The sequence below is a fragment of the Muntiacus reevesi genome, chromosome 9, assembly GCF_963930625.1.
Source record: "Muntiacus reevesi chromosome 9, mMunRee1.1, whole genome shotgun sequence".
Taxonomy (NCBI): domain Eukaryota; kingdom Metazoa; phylum Chordata; class Mammalia; order Artiodactyla; family Cervidae; genus Muntiacus; species Muntiacus reevesi.
In genome coordinates, this window is record NC_089257.1 from 84,683,486 (window position 1) to 84,697,790 (window position 14,305).

Sequence of the window (14,305 nt, forward strand, 5' to 3'; positions counted from 1 at the left end):
ATTAGCCTCCAACTAATAAAAATAAATGAAAATAAATAAATAAAAACAGATTAATCATTTTTCACATGTGGTTCTTACTTGAGTCTTTATTCAAATGACATAAACAATATTTTGTTATTTTGTCCCATATTTGTCCCAATATATGGGACAATTGGAAAAGTGAACATTAGCTGATATTTCATAAAATTCTAGAACAATCAAAATTATGTGTAGGACAGGTATCAGTGATGCTTGGGAACTGGGTTGGGGTGGTGATGGAGGTGGAAAACCTGACTGCAAAGAGGCACAGGGGAATTTTTTTTAAACTTTTTATTTTAACTAGAGTATAGCCAATTAACAATGTTGTGATAGTTTCGGGCAGACAGCAAAGGGACTCAACCACACATATACATGTATCCATTCTCCCCCAAACTCCCCTCCCATCCAGTCTGCCACATAACAATGAGCAGAATTCCAAGGGGACTTTTTAGGTAATTGTCATATTCTATGTCTTGATTGAGGTGGTGGTGTATATACTTGTTAAAACTCATTGAACTGTACATTTAAAAGTGTGTGCCTCATCAGGCACATAGAGGCATAAATAGGGATGTTTGTTGTGGTTTGTGTCCCTTTTCTGTTGTTTATTGCATGACAGTGGGGAAAGACAACTGTTTCTGAGTTTACATGTCACTGGATGATAGAGAACCACTTCCCTAGGTAAGGAAGAAAGTCCTTTCATTCTTCGAGATTCTGGAGAATCAGCAGAATGTAGTGACTTGAAAGGAGACTACCTGCATCTGTAGAATTCTCTGAGGAAAAGACACAAGTCTGGGTCCATGAATAGTATCAACTCATTCAGTCAGTTACTCAAACAATAAGTGATCACTTAACCCAAGAATTGTTGGATTTAGGGATATAAAAGGCAGGCATGAGTCCTGCATTTATGAAGCTTACAGTTTGGAGGAAGAAATATATGTAGCCTATTTGCATTTAAGAGAAACTTATGAACAAATAGGGTCAATAATCTATGCTTGTCAGTTATATTAAAGGGAAGGTGATTTCCCTGGGAATCACTTAGACCATTTTCTTCATTGCTTTCCCTGATCAATACCTAATACCACCACTATACTTCCATTCTCAAATGGAGTATTCCCTTACTCCAATTACACTTAACAGATGGAGCATACTGATAGCATCACTGTCTGTGAGTGGTATAGAATTGCCTAGTTATGTAGTTTTTATCTTTTTTGTTATTCACCAATATACAGATATACATTATTTTTCATTAAGAAGGCACCTGGAATGGATATACAAACTATGACAGTATATGGTTCTTTGTTGTATACTATGCTTGTTTTACAAATAAAAGTCAATGAGAAGGAAAGGGTGTGTTGAGGCATTTATCTTAAATAGGAACTCATGTGTTCTGCTTTGAGAGCCAAAGAAGACACTAAGTGACTTTAAGCAAGACAAAGCTTCTTTTATCTTTCATCATATTCTACTGCTACATAGAAGGCTATACGGAAAAAAAGCTCTGAATACTATCCATATATAAAGACAGAGGACATATATTTATGCCAAATAGGGCAGCAGGCAAAAGGACTGAGACTGAGCCATAGCTTTGATCTACTTGACATCCTGGTTATAAATTCATCCCTTAGCTTTTGGGGTTATAGAATGAAGCCATGGAAAAAATCTTTTTAAATAACTGCATCTATATCAAAGCAGCTAAAAATAGTGTCCCAAAATGTGTTAATTCATATATCTTGTACATAGTCTATTTTTTTTCTTAACACTTATTTCAAATAAGGCATTTCAACTTGCCAGAAAAATAAACAATACAGAAATTAAGTGATTTGTGAGCTATCACTTTATTGTGGTCCTGGTTCTATACAAATACTTTCCTTTCCATATACATTAGCATTTATTCTTTCAAAACAACTTTATGAGTAAAAATTTTCTGAAATATTTTTGTATGTATAAAACCAGAGAAAGAAAACTATGGGACTTTCCTGGTGGTCCAGTGGTTAGGACTTGTCACTTAACACTGCTCAGTCTCTGGCAAGGGTTCAATCCTTGCCTCAATGAAATAAGATCCCATAAAAACGAAATATGACAGCATCATCAACCACAAAAAACAACCTCTAAGAAAACAATAGAGAGGCAAGTGACAATGAAAACATGGCAAGCCAAAACCTATGGGATGTAACAAGAAAAGTTCTAAGTGGGAAGTTTATAGCAATACAATCTTGCCTCAAGAAACCAAAAAAAATCTCAAATAAACAACCTATCGTTAAACCTAAAGCAGCTAGAGACAGACAAACAAACAAAACCCAAAGTTAGTAAAAGGAAAGAAGTCATAGAGATCAGAGCAGAAATGAATGATACAGAGATGAAGTGAAGTGAAGTGAAGTCGCTCAGTCGTGTCTGACTCTTTGCAACCCTATGGACTGTAGCCTACCAGGTTCCTCTGTCCATAGGATTTTCCAGGCAAGAATATTGGAGTGGGTTGCCATTTCCTTCTCCAGGGGATCTTCCCAACCCAGGGATCGAACCCAGGCCTCCCACATTGTAGGCAGACGCTTTACCATCTGAGCCACAGGAAAGTCCCATAGAGATGAAGAAACAATAGCAAAGATCAGTGAAACTAAAAGTTGGTTCTCTGAGATTCTAAAATCAAAATTGATAAACCTTTAGCCAAAATCATTAAGAAAGAAAGGGAGAGGACTCAAATCAATAAAACTAGAAATTAAAAAGGAGAAGCTATAACAGACACCCCAGAAATACAAAGGACTACTACAAATAACTATACACCAATAAAATGGACAACCTAGAAGAAATAGGTAAATTCTTAGAAAGGTACAACCTTCCAAGACTGAACCAGGAAGAAATAGAAAATATGAACAGACACAAGTACTTACATTGAAACTGAAAAAAAATCTTCCAACAGTCTTTCTCCGAGTCCGCCTGTGTGTCTATTCACTCATAACCTTTCCCCTCCTAATAAACAGTTTACATGTTTCACCAAAACAAAACAAAATGAAAAATTTTACAACAAACAAAAGTCAGGACCAGATGACTTCACAGGAGAAGTCTATCACACATTTAAGAAGAGCTAGCACCTATCCTTCTCAGACTCTCCCAAAAACTGCAGAGGGGGGAACCCTCACAGACTCATCTGCAAGGCCACCATCACCCTGCTAACAAAACCAACGATACCACAAAAGTGACGACACTACAGACCAGTATCACTGACAGACATAGGTGCAAAAATCTCAACCAAATACTCAAAAACAACCCAACAATATATTACAAGGATCATACACAATGATCAAGTGAAATTTACCACAGGGATCCAAGGATTCTTCTATATACTCAAATCAACCTATGTGATACACCATATTAACAAATTAAAGATTAAAAACCATATGATCATCTCAACAGATGCTGAAAAAGCTAATCAACAAAATTCAGCATGCATTGATGATAAAATCTCTCCAGGAGTGAACATACAAGGAACATACCTCAACATAATAAAGGCCATATATGAGAAACTGACAGCAAATATTCTTAATGGTGAAAAACAAGGCATTTCCTCTAAAATCAGAAACTAGATAAGGATATCCACTCTCACCACTATTATTCAGCATAGCTTTGGCAGTCCTAGCCATAGCAATCAGAGAAGAAAAAGAAATAAAAGGAATCCAAATGGGAGAAGAAGTAAAACTGTTGGTGTTTGCATATGCCATGCATGCCACACATAGAAAATCCTAAAGATGATACTAAAATCTAATAGAGCTCATCAATGAATTTGGTAAAATTGCAAGATACAAAATTAATACACAGAGGTTTTTTTGCATTCCTATACACTAACAATGAAAGATCAGAAAGAAAAATCAAGGAAACAAACCCATTTATCAACACATCAAAAAGAATAAAATACCCAGGAATAAACCTACATAAGGAGGCAAAAAGACCATGCTCAGAAAACTAAAAGGTACTGATGAAAGACATCAAAGATGACACAAACAGATAGAGACAAACCATGTTCTTGAGTTAAAAGAATCAATATTGTGAAAATGACTATAGTATCCAAAGTAATCTACAGATTCAATGCAATCCCTGTCAAATTACCAATGGCATTTTTCACAGAACTCGAACAGAAAATTTTCATAATTTGAATGGAAACACAAAAGGTCACAAATAGCTAAAGCAATCTTAAGAAAAATGGAGCTGGAAGAATCAATCTCCCTGACTTCAGACTATACCACAAAAGTATAGTCATAAAAACAGTATGGTGCTGGGGCTTCCTTGGTGGTCCAGTGGTTAGGACTCCATGCTTCCACTGCAGGTGGCATGAATTGACCCCATGCCACCCATGGGAAACTAAGATCCCACATGCTGCATAGCTAAAAAAAAAAAAAAAAAAACAAAAGAACAGTGTGGGACTAGCACAAACACAAAAATATAGATCAACTGGATGGGATAGAAAGTTCAGAGACAAACCCAAGCACCCACAGTCACCTAGTCTAGGATGAAGAAGGCAAGAATATACAATGGAGAAAACATAGTCTCTTCAAAAAGTAGTACTTATTGGAAAAACTGAACTTCTACACTTACATGAATGAAATTAGAGTACTCCCTCATGCCATACACAGAAATAAACTCAAAATGGATTAAAGACCTAAATGTAAGAATGGATATTATAAAACTCTTAGGGGAAATCATAGGCAGAATACTCTTTGACATAAACCACAGCAAGATATCTTTTTTGATCCACCTCCTAAAGTAATGAAAAATTTTTAAAAATAAGCAAATGGACCTAATTAAACTTAACACTTTTTGCACATTAAAGAAAACCAAAACAAAATGAAAATACAAACCTCAGAATGGGAGAAAATATTTGCAAATGAAGTAAGCAACATGGAATTAATCTCCAAAATCTGACAGCAGCTTATGCAGCTAAACATAAAAACAAACAACCCAATCAAACTATGAGTGGAAGATTTAAAAAACTGATATTTCTCCAAAGACATACAGATGGCCAGCAAACATGAAAGGATGCTCTAATTGTTAGAAAAATGCAAATAAAAGCTACAAAGAGGTGTCACTTCACACCAGTCAGAATGGCCATTATTAAAAAAATCTACAAACAATAAATGCTGGAGAGGGTGTGGAAAAAAGGAAACCCACTTACACTATTGGTGGAAATATAAATTGATGCAGTCATTATGGAAAATAGTATGGATGTTCCTTAAGAAACCTAAAAATAGAGCTGCCAGCTGACCCTGCAATCCACTCATGGTCATATATCCAAAGAAAATCATCAGTTCAGTTCAGTTCAGTTCAGTTGCTCAGTCGTGTCCAACTCTTTGCAACCCCATAAATCGCAGCACACCAGGCCTCCCTGTCCATTACCAACTCCCAGAGTTTACCCAAACTCATGTCCATCGAGTCGGTGATGCCATCCAGCCATCTCATCCTCTGTCATCCCCTTCTCCTCCTGCCCCCAACCCCTCCCAGCAGCAGGGTCTTTTCCAATGAGTCAGCTCTTCACATGAGGTGGCCAAAGTATTGGAGTTTCAGCTTCAACATCCATCCTTCCAATGAACACCCAGAACTGATCTGCTTTAGGATGGACTGGTTGGATCTCCTTGCAGTCCAAGGGACTCTCAAGAGTTTTCTCCAACACCACAGTTCAAAAGCATCGATTCTTTGGCACTCAGCTTTCTTCACAGTCCAACTCACATCCATACATGACCACTGGAAAAACCATAGCATTGACTAGATGGAATTTTGTTGGCAAACTAATGTCTCTGCTTTTTAATATGCCATCTAGGTTTGGTCATAACTTTCCTTCCAAGGAGTAAGCGTCTTTTAATTTCATGACTGCAATCAACATCTGCAGTGATTTTGGAGCCCAGAAAAATAAAGTCTGACACTGTTTCCGCTATTTTCCCATCTATTTGCCATGAAGTGATGGGACCAGATGCCATGATCTTCATTTTCTGAATGTTGAGCTTTAAGCCAACTTTTTCACTCTCCTCTTTCACTTTCATCAAGAGGCTTTTTAGTTCCTCTTCACTTTCTTCCATAAGGGTGCTGTTATTTGCACATCTGAGCTTATTGATATTTCTCCCAGCAATCTTAATTCCAGCTTGTGCTTCTTCCAGCCCAGCGTTTCTCATGATGTATTCTGCATATAAGTTAAATAAGCAAGGTGACAATATACAGCTTTGACGTACTCCTTTTCCTATTTGGAACCAGTCTGCTGTTCCATGTCCAGTTCTAACTGTTGCTTCCTGACCTGCATATAGGTTTCTCAAGAGGCAGGTCAGGTGGTCTGGTATTTCCATCTCTTTCAGAATTTCCCACAGTTTATTGAGACCCACACAGTCAAAGGCTTTGGCATAGTCAATAAAGCAGAAATAGAGTTTTTCTGGAACTCTCTTGCTTTTTTGATGATCCATGAATGTTGACAATTTGATCTCTTGTTCCTCTGCCTTTTCTAAAGCCAGCTTGAACATCTGGAAGTTCACGTTTCACATATTGCTGAAGCCCGGACTGGAGAATTTTGAGCATTACTTTACCAGTGTGTGAGATGAGTGCAATCGTGTGTGGTAGTTTGAGCATTCTTTTACATTGCCTTTCTTTGGGATTGGAATGAAAACTGACCTTCTCATAGTTCAAAAAAATAGATGCACACCAATGTTAATGCAACACTATTTACAATAGCCAGAACATGGAAGCAACCTAAATGTCCATCAAGAGAGGAATGGATAAAGAAGATGTGGTACATATGGAACATTACTCAGCCATAAAAAAGAAAGAAATAATGACTTTGCAGCAACATGGATGAACTCACTGAGTCATACTGAGAGATTGTCATACTGAGTGAAGTAAGTCAGAGAATGACAAATATTATAGGATATTACTTATGTATGGAATCTAAAAAAGGGATACAAATGAACTTATCTACAAAACAGAAATAGAATTATAGATGTAGAAAACAAGCTTATGGTTACCAGGGGGTAAGAGGGAGAGAGATAAATTGGGAGTTTGGGGTTCTCATATACACACTACCATGTATAAAATAAATAAATAATAATGACCTACTGTGTAGCACAGGGAGTTCTACTCAGTACTTTGTAATGAACTATATGGGAAAAGAATCTAAAAACGAGTGGATATGTTTTTATGCATAAATGTTTTCCTTTGCTATACACCTGAAACTATCATGACATTGCAAATCAACTACATTCCAATAAGAAAAAAAATGAAAAAGAAAATGGTAGAAATTGGATGATAAAATAGGACTTCCTATTTTGGAGCTTTAGTAAAGCCCACGAGAACTTCAGTCTTTTCAAGAGGCCCCGCAGTGCATAACTATGTAGCATATGCCGTATCCCCTTATATCCTAAAGAAGTGTGCTGTGTGCTCTGCTGGGCTCACTCGATCATGTCTGACTCATTGTGACCCCATGGATGGTAGCCTGCTAGGCTGCTCTGTCCCTGGAATTCTCCAGGCAAGAATACTGGAGTGGGTTGCCATTTCCTTCTCCAGGGGAATGCTGACAATCCAGGGATCAAACCTGAGTTTCCTATGTCTCCTGCCTCGCAGGCAGGTAATTTACCCACTGAACCATCAAGAATGCTATTAAAATCAGTGTGCCTGAGCAGATCAATTACAGCCTGACAGAGGCTCTCATCCACTCCAGGGCTCAGACTGCGAAAGTAGCCTCTATCTGGAAAATTCCTTCTTACAACGACAGAGGGAAAGGAAAGCATAGTGAAGCTACGGTTTGGCAGAGAAAAACACAAGTGAGTGCAGGCAGCTTGTGTTTAGGTATGTTCTTATATGCATTTTCAGTCTTAAGCATAGATGGATGTTGTGTTTTTGTTACACTACATACTTCCCAAACTTGATATTTTGGAAAGCTGACATATATTGGAGATGGTTTGGAAATGTTTTCTTAAAATGAGAACCACCATTAAACTGATGTATTTGCCTTTTTAAGCATTGCAACCTTGGATAATACATTTAGTTGAGTTGTTATTCAGTTTTACCATCTGTGTAATAAAACAATACTATATGCTTTATCTAGACATCACAGCACTGTATTGTTGAAAAAGTAAGAGACATTCCTGGTGGTCCAGTGGCTAAATTTCCATGCTTTCATTGCAAGGGGCGCAGGTTTCATCCCTGTAGAGAAGCAATCTATAATAAAAACAAATGAAAAAATTAAAAAAAAATATGTAGGTTGTATCAGAACTACTAAGTGGTACATAATTATGTATCAGCTGAGGTCCTTAGGGCACACCCAACAATAAATCAAGTTTTACTAGTCTAGAAAGCATATTTTTAATAAATAAATAAAGGTAGTCCACAGACTTCAAGGAAGGGATTTCAAAGAAGAAAGCTTGTGAAAGTAGTGAGTTGATCCATTTTCCTCCTCCACCCAAATTCTGGTAGTGGCACTTTCCCTTCCCTATCTGTATCACCATTTTGAATATCAACCTGTGTGTAGTTACCAGGATATTAACCATGTTCTCGGCCATCAAAAATAAGGTTGTCTACACAGGGCAGCTTGAACAGGACTTAGCAAATTTTTCAGCTTTGATTAGGTATCACTTCTTTGGAAAATCCGTAGGCAACAAATGGGCAGTTACTGACAGCCTTCACAACTCAGCACAGAGCATATGAGTTGACATGACTGTGTAGCAAAGTCAGTGGAAGCGGCAATTCCTAGAAAGGCATACACAATCTGCAATAGTCTCAGACGTTTCCTGGGCCCCCACACTGCTCTGCTCACTGGCGCTGACAGTGTTGGTGTCTCTTAACGCTAAATTGGTTAATCTCTGGGTTTCCTCACAGATCCACTCCCTCATCTCTAGCCTCTCAGAGACCTTCTCCAAGATTGAGTCCTATTCATCTCTTGAATCCCTCTCAAGCCAATCATTACAGCATAAACTTTATATTTTGCTTGTTACAGACCTGGACTTTTGATGCGAAAGGGCCTTCTTATCTCTAAGGACAATATATGGCTCATAAAAATGAAAAGTGTTGACTTTCAGTTGTGTTTTATTTTATTTTTTTACCATCATGAAGTTTCAAGAGCATATTTTCAAGGTGAAAAAATTAAACATTATCTGTTTTTCATTTATGACTTTACTGACTTTACAGTCTTTGACACAGCCTTTACAGTCTCAAGATAACCATCTCTAATTAAGTTGAGAGAAGGGATGATGTGTATGAGGAAACAAAGAAAGAAATCATTTTTGAGAATTATACATGTATAAGAAAAAACTTGGAAGTGGAATTGAGAATATGGAAATAAAAGTAAATATGTTTGAAAGTCTACTACATTTAGAGGAAATGTGTTGTTAAAGAAACTGTGTGCCTGGACTAAGAAAGACTTTGAGCTTTAAAATATCATCAAGCTCCTAGAGTTTCCCCAACAGGAAGCCCTTTGTCTTACCTTTTTGGTTTATAGGTTTTGGGACTGGGAAGAGCCACATCTCACCCTGTTGGAAAGAGCTGTGCATGTCATGCAAATCTAAATTCCTGACAAGAAACCTAGATATGTAATAAGAACAACTTCATTAATGTGGAAACGACATGTCTCAAGTTGAGACTTGAACCCACTGTCTTTTAATTGAAATTGCACACCTGGTCTCAGGGCTTAATGAATCTTAGATTAATGAAGCTTAATGAGGCTCAACACAGAAAGAATTCAGTGAGAGGCAAAATGATAGGTAAGAAGTAGATGTATTTAGAGAGATACATGTTTCATAGACAGAATACAGCCCATCTCAAAAGGCTTGAGAGTGGCCCTGAAATATGGGGTGGTTAGTTTTGATGGGTTGGTTAATTTCATAGGCTAATAAGTGGGAAGATTATTCCAACTATTTTGGAGAAAGGGTGGGGATTTCCAGGATTGGGGCCACTTCCCATTTTCTGGCCTTTTATGTCTGGCCTTGGAAATATGTCGTGGCTGGGTGTATCATTTAGTGTACTGTGTCATTAGTATTACATGTGTCACTTGTATTACAATGAGTATATAATGAAGCTTGAGGTCAGCTGGAGGTCAAATCTTCCACCATCTTGGACCTAGTTGGTTCTAACCAGTTTTTATGATATCCTCAAAGGCTATGCCATTCTTTAAAGATTGTGCCCTGCCACCTTCCTTCTCATCTCAGTGAATATATTTCACAGTGGTGTAAAATTTCAAATTTTACATTTTTAGATATCTTTAGTGATTAAAGGTGTCAAAGTAATGCTTGAAAAAATGGAAATTGCTACTATTACCCAAAAACTGGGTTCACCTTTTGGTGAGTGTCAGCCATTAGATAAAACCAAGCCAAAGATCAAGAGAAAAAAAAAAGATATATTACTTGCAGCAAGTAAGGAGAACACTGGGGATCTTTTCCCTAACAGCAAAATTCAAGGAAGTTTTAAGTGAAGGGTACATGCATATTCATGAGGGGGCTTTAGTGGAGGAAAACTCAGCTTTGAATTGGAGCAGAGGTTGACAGACAAGCTTTAATTGCCTGAAGTCTGGAAGGTCATCATCACTCCATCCTCCACCTCATTACTGGCCTTAGCTTCTGCAGAACTCAAAGCTATATTATTTGTATCCCTTGAGGAACCAGGACCCTGCTCAAGCCTGCACTATTGTGTCTTGACTATTGTGTCTTACTTTCTGCATTCCTTCCCTTAAGATCATTAATTATGTGACATGTTCACAGGCAAGCATTGTGGCCAGGCTTAGATGACAAAATGACTTCGAGCAAAATGAGTTCTTCTGTCAGGAAAGCCAGGCCTGCCTGGTTCTCTTTCTCCAGGGACCCCCTACCTTATCTACCTTATGGCTCAGACAGTAAAGAATCTACCTGTAATGTGGGAGACCTGGGTTCAATCCCTGTGTCAGGAAGATCCCCTGGAGAAGGAAATGGCAACCGACTCCAGGATTCTTGCCTGGGAAATCCTATGGACAGACTGGAGGGCTACAGTCTATGGGTCGCAGAGTTGGACACAACTGAGCGACTAACATTTTCACTTTCTTTTCTTTAAATTTATCCTAAGCCACCTTGCTGAGTAAATTGATGCTGCTGATGTTTTGATGTTCTATTCTTAAAGCAAAAAGCTGTGATGTTAGAGGGTTATTCTATCATAGAACTTATTTTAAAAAAAGATGCTAGGCTCTGAAGCAGAAAGTTCTGACTTAATTGCATGTTATTTAACAATCATTTTATGTAAATAAAAATGGAAATAGCAATGGAAAATAAAAGACTCAATAGTTTATGTGAACATTTTTAATTAATAGTTACCATCGTATAAAACTTCTCTTTCCCTTTAGTGCTTTTCATCAGTGGTTATGCATAATTTAAAAATAACATTAAAGGGCATTCAGCTGCAAATCTGAGTAAGACTGTTTTCTTTTAAGCTAGATCATGCACACAGTAAGCATCAAAACATCTAAAACAAAAATCAGTATCATGTTAAGGAACTGTTGACCGAAACTGTCCACCTTGGCCAGATATGATGATAACTTCTTGCCTGAGCTTTCTCACAACAGGAGGTTCAGATAAAGAATGTGGTACCAACATCGAACACTAACCAGGAGAATTTGTGAGGGGCTGAAAGGAAGGGGGAGATATCAATCTAGAGTTGTTGTTCAGTTGCTAAATCAGGTATGTCTTATGAAAATAGCTTGAAAGAATTCAGGAAGTATACAAAGGAGGAGGTAGGAGATGCCAGGCCCATCAGGCTCCCAGAAGCCCTCACACTGGAATCCATCCTGGTTAAGAGATGTGCATGTCACTAGGAAAGATCCTGAGCCAGACCAACTTTGGCAACAAGCAAGGTGATTGGCCAAAGACAGCCTGGAAAGCTAACCCCATTACCGTGAAACCTGAGACTGCAGGCCACACGCGGAGCATCTCTCCTGGGCTCCCTTACCTCATTTGCTCTCTGCCAAGGTGCCCCTTCCCAACAGTCTTTTGCTTTGTCAGTACATGTGTCTTCACAATTCATTTCTAAGTGTTAGACAAGAACTTAGTCTCGTCCTCTGGAAGTGGTCTTCTTTCCTACAACAATTATAGAGGAACAGATTACCTGTGACTGCATTTTAAAAGTTTTTTATACTAAGAAGAGTAAAACAGTATTTTTCACTAGCATACCTCATTACACTGAAAGGCAAAATTAAAAGCCCCATATTTATTAGACAAGTGATTATCACATAATTTGGTATATATGCAACAGGCTTCATTAAGACAGTATTCTATAAAGCAGCTTTACAAGCTCACATGCCTACAGGGCAAAGTATGCTTTGTAAATTAAACTGGTCTGGGTGTGTGAATATGGGGTGGGTGAGTGCATGCCCTATCTGCAGTCTGGATGAGTTAGCTTAGCACAGAGCGACAAAGAAGTCAATAACTCAGTTGGTTAAAACAACAAAATGTGTTCGCTTGCTCTCATGAGTTGGTCAAGGGTCAGCTGGGGACCCGGTTCTTTGTCATTAGAATAAATCTATCCAGATTTGACATATCCATCAAAAGTCATAAATGTCATCAAATATCTAGAACATTATTGGTTACTATGGCAGAGGAAAAAGAAGGCAGAGTTTATTTTGCTTAGTTCAAGCAATATTTTTTTTTCTTAATTTGAAAGATGTTAGAATGTATGATAGTCATTAGAACTGTTCTCAGATAAATTTTTAAAGTCACAAGTTTTCTTTCTCCTCAATACCAATAAGATATATTGTCAATTAAAACAATTGTGACTATTCAAGAGAACACTTATAGAAGGTAATTTACAACAAAGTTCGAGAGATAGAGCAAAAAGTTACCACAAAGTTTACAATTAACTTTCACATTTAATTTTTAATATGTAATGAAGCACTAGCATTCAAATAAATAGTATTTAACATCTGATAGAAGCCTCAAACTATCTATTTAATCACAGTGTCTGCATTTTCTCATAGTGAAATGCAAAAGTATTATCTGCAAGGAGTTCCAAACTTTGACTTTGTTCTCCAAATGCCAGCTTTTGATTGTTTTTGTTAGTGAAGACTGGGAAAAATCAACTCCACATTATCACATTTCCTCTTATTCCCCCACCATGCCCAGGATTCGTTGGGGGAGTGGAGGTAGACAGAAGTGAAGATGAAAGAGTAAACTTCAGTTATATGTATGACCCAATAAATACTAACTCCTTTACTCACAGGGCTCCTTCCTCTTAGCCCCTATATTTTCAACACAAACGACTACAGGAAGCATCGACTGCTTACTAGACTCTGGGATAATGGTTAGTGACTCTTTTCTGACTTAGGAACAGAATTTGAAGAAATAGAATTCCTATTATTCCATGGGGACACATAAAAATGTATAGAAGTAAATATATTTAAGTATTTGAGTTGAACATTAAATGTCATATGAGAATGTACATTTCATTGTGCTAGTGACTGAAATCTGTAAATAATTATGCCTCGGAGTAAGTTTCAGCTTCTGTAAGTCTGAAGAAAAGGTTCTGAAATTACATCCTTTTGTCTACAGCTCTCCCAACATTGTCCAAAGATAGTAACTAGATGATTATTATACTTTAATATAAAAATGATACTATAACAATCCTATGGCATTTTGTTTTTAATATAATTTGCCAATATTTGTCAACCGTAATGGATAAAACATAAAAAGCTTTTTCTTACATTCATTTTCTGAAATAGATATAGATAATGTAGAGACCATCTAGAACAAATGATCCCCTTTGGAAACTTGAAATATTTTCAGGGGTCTCTAATATCAAACTATTTCCACAATAAAAGACATTTTGTGCCTCTTTCATTGTGCTTGACATTTGATGGTGTAAAAGTAATGGTGGGCAGAATTCTAAACCAGCCCCAAGGTTTCCACTCCCTGGTGGGCAAAACTTGTATTACCTTCTAACCTTGAACATAGGCAAAACCTGTGAATATGGTGGGCTATCACTTCCATGCTTCAGTTGACTGTGAGTTAATAAAGGAGATTATCATCTGGGCTAGGAAAATGCTTGAAAGGAATGGGGCCCTTAAAGAATTGAAGCACAAGAAAGATTTGTTGTGTGAGAAAGTTCTCCATCCTTGGCTTTGAAGATGAAGGTAAAGAATGTGGTAGCCTCCAGTTGCTGGAGGTACCTTCAGCTTATGGTTGGCAAAAATTGGGGACCTTGGTCTTGCAGTTATAAGGAATTTAATTGTCTCAGTTCTATGAGCTTGTATGGATATGAATATAAGAAGGCTGAGTGCTGAAGAACAGGTGCTTTCAAGCTGTGGTGGTGGAGAAGACTC